The sequence below is a fragment of the Poecile atricapillus genome, chromosome W (assembly GCF_030490865.1).
Source record: "Poecile atricapillus isolate bPoeAtr1 chromosome W, bPoeAtr1.hap1, whole genome shotgun sequence".
In the NCBI taxonomy this organism is placed as follows: domain Eukaryota; kingdom Metazoa; phylum Chordata; class Aves; order Passeriformes; family Paridae; genus Poecile; species Poecile atricapillus.
The window spans coordinates 93794292-93803652 of record NC_081288.1 but is presented as its reverse complement, the minus strand read 5'-3'; the positions used below and the strand labels follow the sequence as shown (position 1 = coordinate 93803652).

At 42.6% G+C, this 9361-nt stretch overlaps 1 long non-coding RNA gene across 1 annotated transcript; it reads left to right on the top strand.

Annotated features, from left to right (window-relative positions):
• The first annotated feature begins 467 nt into the window (after positions 1 to 467).
• LOC131591660 (uncharacterized) lies at positions 468 to 4558 on the top strand. The gene is made up of 3 exons (XR_009280433.1): positions 468 to 598; positions 877 to 969; positions 4442 to 4558. It is a non-coding gene; the product is annotated as an uncharacterized LOC131591660 (long non-coding RNA).
• Positions 4559 to 9361: the final 4803 nt, after the last annotated feature.

The window sequence follows — 9361 nt, the reverse complement described above, 5'->3', positions numbered from 1 at the left end:
AAACAAAAACAAAACAAAACAAAGCATACAAAGGTGTTTAGACAAGAAAAAAGCTTGAAAGCTATAGTGGGTTGATGCTGGCTGGATGCCAGGCACCAACCAAAGCCTCTATCACTCCCCTCTGCAACTGGACAGGGAACAAATAACAAAGGATTCATGGGTTGAGATAAGGACCAGAACAGATCACTCAACAAATACTGTCACAGGCAAAACAGGCTCAAATTAGAGATATGAATTTAATTTATTATTGTTATAAGTGCATATTATGTTATTGGCTTTTCACAAATATTATAATGAATGTTATGTATAAGGTTAGAAAATTTTGTTGTACTAATATAGTTTCTTTTATTTTTGTTATTGATGAAATTTAGAAATACTGGTATAATACATAAATATTTTAGGCTATAACATGATATAAAAGCACAAACTACTTTTTGTTTCTATAACCCAGAGACTGAAAAGATAGTCAGAGACCCCCCTGCACTCTTAAAATTATCTTGTCCTCCAAGATCTCCAAGAGAAGGATTTATTGCATCCTTATCGGAGGGTGGAAAACCCCGTGGTGCCAAGAAGATTGATCTATTGGGAAGGGGGCAAGGTAAAAACTAAACAAAGGAGCATCAAAAACTTAAGAAGAATGTATGAATATGTATGAGAATTTATGGATATGTAGTAGGGTTCTGTTTTTAAGGGACAATCCTTTGTTAGTAAGGTGTGCTCTCTTGGCTGAATGCAGAGACACCCGGCTGTATCTGTATACTTTATTTTTATCTCCTAATTGTCTTTTTATTAAACTTTAAAATTTTATATAAAAATATGTGAACCTCGTTTTTCACAACTGTGGGCTCGCCCGGGATAAACACCTCGCCTCTGAAGACCACTGGAGGATCCTGAGCGGGAAAAAGCGCGCACCCTGCTGAGTTCAGCAGACCCCGCTCCGTTTCCCCTGGCGTGAGTCAGCGGCTGCAGGTAAATACTCTGAGGACAAGGAGAAAAATAAAGCAAAGGAAAGGGAAAAGGCTCCCTAAACCTCGGTATTTGGCTCCATAATTCTTGTGCACAAAGACCCAAAGAAGAAAAAGGATTGTTAGTAATCTTTGGGGGAGCGGGAAGGGGGGGTTGCAAAACACCCTGGGGTTACTGGGACTGGGTCTCAGGGGAGGGGTTAGCCCCTCGGGAAAGGGAGCTGAGGGTTTTCCCGGCACAGTCCACTGGGAGAACGGGATAAAGTGAGGATCCCCCAAAACTTTGCCAAATTGAGGGTTACACACAAGAAATTTGGAGTTAACGTAGCCAAATTGATGGGTACACCTAAGAAATTTGGAGTTAACGCAGCCAGATTGAGGTCTGAATTCAAGAAACCTTGAACACCTAAGACCTTATAATACCCATGGGAAGATACTAACAACTTGAAAGTAAAAAGTATCTTATTGTTGTCGGGTTGTGAGTAAGAATGAGTGAATGTGAGTAAATAACTGTGTGGTTGTTAATTTAAAGGTTGAGTTTGTTTTTTTTTGGAGGAAAGTGGATTGTATTAGGTTGTTGAGAAAGAAAACTTTTGTTGTGCCTGGAAGGGGGGGGGTCTGAGGACTGGTGTGGGACTATCTCAAGGAGCGCTTTCTGAACCAGATGTGCAAGTAAAATGCAGAGTGGTGCCGGTGTGTTGCATTAGCTGCAATTGGCGGCGGGGGGGGGGGGGGGGGGGGGGGGGGCGGGGCGGGGGGCACCCTGTGCTTACAGCTTTTGTTTCCCTAAGTCCCAAGACCATTCCCTGTGTGATTCTGTTGTGAGCTTTTGCAGCAGTGGGCTGTGTTTTTGTTTAAAGTCTGGGATTTCGGGAAGAGCAAAGAGGAGACAGAGAAATAAAAGGAGAGAGAATGGATGAAACAAAATGTTGAATTTATGTTTAATTTCATTTTTTTTGAAGAAGGTGTATTGTGTTGTATGCTATTATATAATATTGTATTGTAGAAAAAAAGTTTTTCTGTGCCTGGAAGGGGGGGAAGGAAGTAGTTCAGGTTGGTAGAGATAAATACAAAAAAAAAAGAAAAAAAAAATGGGGCAGAAAACCGGTAAGTCGGGTTCGGGAAAAAACAAAGGGAGAAAAAAATTGCCAGAAGAAATACTCCAAGATAGCCCTCTGGGAGTTAGATAATTGGGATATTAATCCAAGTACAAGAAAAAAGAATAAAGTCTAGATGATTAATTTTTGCATGACAGTGAAACAGAGAAATTAAGAATTAAAAATTAAGCATAAAGAAATGCCTGACCAGAAGAGAGGGGGAACTGACAAGAGCAAAAAAAGAGCGAGACTGCAAAATAAGATAAAGAGCTAAAATACACAAACAAGATGCAAAGACAAAGGTACCACAGGATAAAGAGATTCTTTGGACCCCTAAGCCAAAAAAAATGGTATCAAAGTCCAAAAAGTGGTCAAAGGACTAAAAAGACCATGTGCGAGAACACAAGGTGAAAGTTCAGCCAAAGAGAAAATTGCTGACCTCATCCCAGAGACCCTCCAGACGACCACCGAACTGACCAAAAACGAGCAGTGCGCAGTCGCAAAGGGGCGTGGAGCTAATTTTAATATGAAGCGAGGACAGGCGGAGTTAGGAAATGAATATGTATTAGGCGTATTATGCAACCCTAGTTTACAAAAGATAAAAAGAGAAAGCCAAATCTCAGAAGTGTGCATGCTTTTCGGAAGAGATATCCCCCATGCACCTCGGCGCTGAATAAATTCATACCTACTCTTACAACTACTCTGCGAGTTATAGAGTTTTCTATCCGCGTATCAATAGAATGGGCAAACAAGGAAGTAAGATCTGACCACGTTTGTTGGCCTAGATGTGGCTCTTTTGAAATTTGGATTTGTCAGGCTTTAAACGTATTTGTAAATTCAAAAGAACCGTTTAATCCAGAATAGAAGGAATATGCTGCATGCTGGATGGGTGACATAAACTCCGAGAGAGTAAAAATTTTAGAAGTATCAGAAACCTCAAAGATAAAGCGAGAAGAGAAAATGAAAGAAAAAGGCTGGGATCCCGTAGAAGTGTTGCCTCCCCTTTCCCGCTTGGCCCCCCACCTCCCGCGGCCGCCCCGCCGGGGGTCCCGCCTGCCCCGGTTCCGGCTGCTCTGCCCGCGGTGGCCCCGCCGGGGGTCCCGCCTGCCCCGGTTCCGGCTGCTCTGCCCGCGCCGGCCGTGCTGAGCACCGCTGCTCCTGACCCCATGAGACACGTGCAGACTGTCCATGCCCCGGTTTGGTTTCTGCCGAGACTCCACTCTCTCTGCGGTTCCGGTAACAGTCCCTGCCTACGCCCCCCCTCGGAGGACTCAGTTGCGGGACAGATCCCTGCCTCCACAATCCCATCAACCCCTGCCATGGACACTGCGGTTCTAAAGAGTTTTTCCCTTAAAGGAGAAGTACCATATCAAAATATGGGAAGCTCAGTTAAAAAGCAGCTTTCCCCCGACTCCTCCCCAGAACAAGACAAAAAGGCTACTAGTTTATTCTCATTATGAGAAGTTCCAATGGGAGGTGGAAGTTCAGGATTTGTTAATGCCCCTTTGACTTCTTCAGAAGTCAGACTTGAAAAAGGAAATAAAAGGACTCTTGGAAGATCCCATAAGCACAGCTGAGCAATTGGACCAATTTTTAGGTCCCAACATATTTACTTGGGAAGAAATGGAATCAATAATGAAAATTATATTTTCCCAAGAGGAGAGGCAGATGATCAGAGTTGCTGGAATAAAAATATGGGAAAGGGAAAACCAGCAAGGACTACCAGCGGACCAGAAAATGCCAATGGTACCCCCCGATTTGAATCAAAATGATGAGGCAGGACAAAGACATATGAATGATTATCGTAATCTGATAACCAAAAGAATAAGAGGCAGCACCTCAGGGGCAAAATGTCAAAAAAGCATTTGAAGGACAACAAGGAAAGGAGGAGACCCCAACTGAATGGTTAGAAAGACTTTGGAGGGATATGAAACAATATTCTGGGATAGACCCCGAGACAATAGCAGGGCAAACCCTTTTGAGAGTTAATTTTGTCACCCATGCCTGGCCAGACATTAGGAAAAAACTGGAAAAAATGGAAGACTGGCATGACAAATCTTTAAATGATTTATTAAAGGAGGCTCAAAGAGTTTATGTCAGAAAGGATGAAGAAAAAGCTAAAGTGGAAGCAAAAATCATGATAACAACTATGTGAGAAAGTAGTTTCCAGGGAAATTTGAAGCCTCCAAATACTACCCCTAGGCATCCAGGTTTTAGGGACAGGGAAAAGGAAAAAACCAGAACCACAGTACAAACAGAATCCCAAGAGCATTTTAAGAATGTTATAAATCCATATTGTGATATTGGCTTTCGCAAGTATTAAGATGAATGCTGTATGTTATATGCTTTTGCTATGTCTTTTTCTTTTTCTCCTGCTAGCAAGTCTTAGGCATAGGTCAAGAAGAATTTTGGACATTAGAGCAATGTCCTGTCTGTGCAAAGCCAGATAACCTCCAGGAAACAGATGATGGGGCCCAGGCTGCTATCAACACTGACCACCTGCAGAAAGAAGCGCAGCCCAAATAAAAATGTGATAAAGAGAAATAAAATCTTTAAGACGCATGCTCTAAAAAGGCGGATTCAGGGCATAGCCATGCAAAATACTTATTGGAAAAATATAAATATGCATTAAAACCCCACAGCAGAATGGGATAAAATGAGTGTTCCAAAGATATCAGGTGTGTTCCTGGCAGCGCGCCAGGGCACCCGGCTGTTTTAACCCTTTGCTTTATTATCTTTGTCTCCTAATTGTATTTTTGTTTATATTAAACCTTTTATAATTTATTAAGCAAGTGAACCTCGTTTTTCACAAGAACACCTGTTATTACTGTGGGATGAAAGGGCACTATAAGAGAGAATGTCCTCACCAAATAAAGGACCAGAAAATTTTCCGAGAGATCGGCCCAGAAGAAGAATAGGGGTGTCATAGGCTCTGTTTTCTGGGGGACAAATACCATCTGGAGCCTGTGATAACCTTAATAGTAGGTCCCCAGGAGGAAGAATTGGAGTTTGTAGTTGACACAGGGGCAGAGAGAACCTGTCCATTACGTATTCCAACAGGTTGTGATGTAAGTAAAGAAACTGCAAAAGTAACAGGGGCAAAAGGAGAATGTTTTACAGTTCCGGTCATTAAAGATGTGGTAATTGAGGGAGAAACTAAACTGTGGATGGGGAATGTCTTATTGGTCCCTGGAGCAGGGAGCAATTTATTGGGGAGGGACTTATAAGTAAAGCTAGGAATAAGAGTTATACCTGAAGAAGGGAGAATGACTGCTAAAGTTTTAAAACTTGACTTAGAAGATGAAGATAAAATAAACAAGGAAGTTTGGGCTGGGGAAGGAAATAGGGGAGGACTGGACATTGACCCCATAAGGGTCACGATTGAGAGAGAAGAATGCCCCATACATGTGCATCAGTATCCCATATCCTTAGAAGGAAGAGAAGGCTTAAAACCAGTAATAGAAGGACTAATAAAAGATGGGACATTGGAACCTTGTAAATCTCCTCATAATACCCCTATTCTCCCAGTAAAGAAGCCTTATGGGAATTACAGATTAGTACAAGACTTACAGGAAGTTAGCAAAAGAACTCGGACCCGTTACCCAGTAGTTCCCAATCCTTATACTCTCCTAAGCAAAGTCCCACCCCAGCACCAGAGGTTCAGTGTGGTAGATCTTAAAGAAGCTTTTTGGGCTTGTCCATTAGCTGAGGAAAGCCGAAATATCTCTGTCTTTGAATGGGAGGATCCAACTACTGGGAGGAAGCAGCAACTGAGATGGACAAAATTACCACAGGGGTTTACTGAATCTCCAAAGCTATTTGGACAAGCTTTAGGACCAATATTACAAACTTTCCCCACTCCTCCTGGAATACAAATTATCCAATATGTTGATGATCTTTTGTTATCAGAGGAAGCTGAAGGTGAAGTTAAGGAGGGTACTATAAAACTTTTGAATTTCCTTGGGGAAAAAGGACTAAGAGTATCAAAAGGGAAACTGCAATTTGTAGAATCAGAAGTAAAATATCTCGAACATTTAATAAGCAAGGGTAGCCGAAAGCTAAACCCTGAGAGGATTGCAGGAATTCTATCTCTCCCCGCCCCCTTCAAAAAGGGAGATGAGGAAATTACTTGGATTGTTGGGATCTTGCAGACTATGGATCAAAGGGTATACCCAGGTGTTGATATGTTTTCTATATTAGTAAAGGCCTGTCTGCACAAACCAGCTTTTGAAATAAGTCGTGATATTAAAGGCTAAAGTCCTTGAAACCTTCCTGCAGAAGAGAGAGTAAAGCAAAACAACATCCTTGTGTATAAGAGAAAAAATGTAAACCTGTGTGTGTTAGCCAATAGTAACTTGCTTAGCCCACGGACCCTGTAAAACCCTATATAAGTGTGCTAAAGATAGAAATAAACAGCGTTCACTTTTACTTCTGTGAAGGGTCGTGAATAGCTGGCGGTCTCTCAATATCTGGCACTCCGGACAGGACCCTGCGGGCAGGGGGGCTTTGACAGGTCCATGCATGGTGGGACAAGGCCTTGGACCGAGGTTCGTGGAGCGAATCTGAGTGCAGATAGATGCTGCCTTGGATCGGTACCGGATAGGCGGCCCGCGGATAAAGGGGCACGAGTCGCTGGGGGAGTCCGAAGACAGAGGTGTAAGAGAGGTGTCGCTACCCTCCCCCCGCCATGGCCGCAGGAAAAATGGATGTGGAGTCTGCGGCAGCTAAAAAACTGCTTCTTGGTATTCTCGTTAAACGAGGCGAAGCAGCCAGGGAAAAAGACCTGGATATGCTCATTATATGGGCTAATTATCACAGGCATTTAGTAGTGCCCTCACTGCTCTTTGCAGTTGAGGAAGGGACGGATATAAGGGATCTGATCTGGGAAATGGCAATTACAGAAAAGAGCAAGGACACTGTGTCTCTTGGTCGAACTTGGCAGATTGTAATTAATACCTTAAAAAACAGAAAAGCGAGATAGGCTGAGGCTGTGAGCCCTGTAATTCTACCTGCATCACAGCAGCAGACGCCTTTACCTCCCACTGCTGGGCAAGCACTCTTATCTATGCTGCCCATGGAAAGAGGGAGGGAGAGTCAGAGAGAAGAAAATAATGAGAAAGAATTTCCACAGCAAACGCTGAAACAATGAACAGAATCTGTTCAGCAACGGCAGGACGTGATACGTCCTGAACTATTTGCTTCACTTTTGGAGTTACTCTTAACACTACAATCCTATTTAAGTTCCAACTTTACTACCCTGGAAGAAAAGAAGCCAAATTTAGATTTGTTTCCACCCGAACCAGGGGGACATGGGGGAGCACTGAGATGTGCGCAGAGAACAAAGGCACCCCCAGGGCAGAGGCAATGCAAGAAAAGTTCTAAGGCCACGCTGAACAACTACAGGAGCAGTTGAGCAGAAACAGGTGGCTCAGACAGCTTCAAAGAGAGACAAATAGCCAAAAAATCACGAACTGTATGGTATCTAGTTCAAAATTCATCACTGTAATTAGAAGTTGACAAGCTGCAATGGTCACCGTTGTTACCACCTGGACCTAAGAGACTTTTCATGTAACATCGCCTGCTTTTGTAAAAATCATGCCCTTTTTCCTCTGTCTGCAAACAACGAGAGAGAAATTGAGAGAAAAAACTGCATTTGTTAAAGTTAACTTTGTGAGGTTTATTTTTCTTTCTCTCCATTTTTCCTCTCTGCGAGAGTATGTGAGGGATGTGAAGAAAGATAACAGCAGCAGAGAGCAGCAGCAGGGCGGGCAGTTCACCCCTCTGCTCCCTCTTTAAGAAAAAGCACCAGGATAGTACCCAGTTTGTTAAAAAGTCATGATTCATTGGTTTTTCAAAATGTTTTTATATACCCATTTAGAGTTAATTTTGTGTTTTAAGTAATTATGAGTTTATGCAGTTGCAGTTTTTAGAGTCTTACTAGAGAAATTATTGTGATTCTTTGAAAGTTTAAAAAGCCCCATTTCAAAAAAAGGTGTTTCAGGTGAATATTAACAGAAGTTGCCTTGCAATAATTGGTTTTAGAACCTAAGGTTAAAATATGGTGTGATTTACAGCTTCTAAGAAAACCTTCCAATTAATGTTATCTACAGAAGAGATTTGATGTTTAAAAAATAATTAGTTAAGAGTACTTTACTGTACAAGACAAAGTTAAGTTAGAGCATGTATTATCTATTGGCTTGTTTTCTCCAAAATTTTAATATGGTAATTTCAATGTGAGTCCTTTTGTTATATAAAACACATATGACTGCATATATACCAATTTAGATTTTGGATTTCAATTAAGAATTGGACTTTATGTTCCTGAAAAGCGCTACAGAAGCTGAATAGCAACTTGCCAAATCCTGTGTTGTTGTGGTTTTTCTCTAGAAAAACTGCACTTTAAAATCCTAACCAATGTAAACATATACTAGGCAAATTTCTTTTATGAATAAGTCTTTTTAGTAATATTTGCAGTTATTCTCAAAGCTAGGTGACATAGAATTGTGATGTATTTGTTACATTTTTATAATCTTTATAGTGAATTCATGTTATTGTTATATTGTGTTTAAAAGGTATTGTCTTGGTTCTAGAAGACAGGTGTCTGCTAGGGAGAGTAGGAGCCTCCCTTGGGATGAAAGAATGTAGACCCCCTCCCTCCGAATTATTATAATTTTGAAATCAAGGGGCTTTCAGGCAGAGATCTGGGGATAGGAATAACAGTTCTTTACTAGTATAACCAGGTAAGCAAACAAACAATAACTACAGCAATAACAAGAACACAGAACCAGGGACCCTGTGACAGCTTTCTCGGCTGAGACGGGATGAAGGAGAGGCTTGTTTCACAAACCCCTCGGGCAGTCAGTCCCGGTGCTCCTGCAGGGCTCCGAGGAACACTCAGCTGGGACAGCAGGGACGAGCTGAGATCCTGGGCTGGTGGATGAGGTGTATCAGCAGCTCCACGGCGATGCCTGGCACTGCCACACGTCCCAGCAGGACAGGGGGTGCGAGGCCACCAACAAAGAGGGGAGAAGGAGAAGCAGCAGCAGCTCTGTCTGGGTGATGGCGAAATTCCCTTCTCTCCACCGCAGCAGCTCCGCGACCCAGCACATGAACGTCCTTCCCCGAAAAACCAAGGAAAAGCCAGCTAAAAACTGTCCCCACTCTCCTTTTCTGCCCCCTTCCCCCCCCCCACCCTGGGCCCACTCTTTGTCCTTTGTGAGCACCCCTAAGTACCGGTAGTTAGGTTGTCCCAGCACATAATGGGTAAAAATTCCCTGGGCAGGCCAGAACACAAAAATA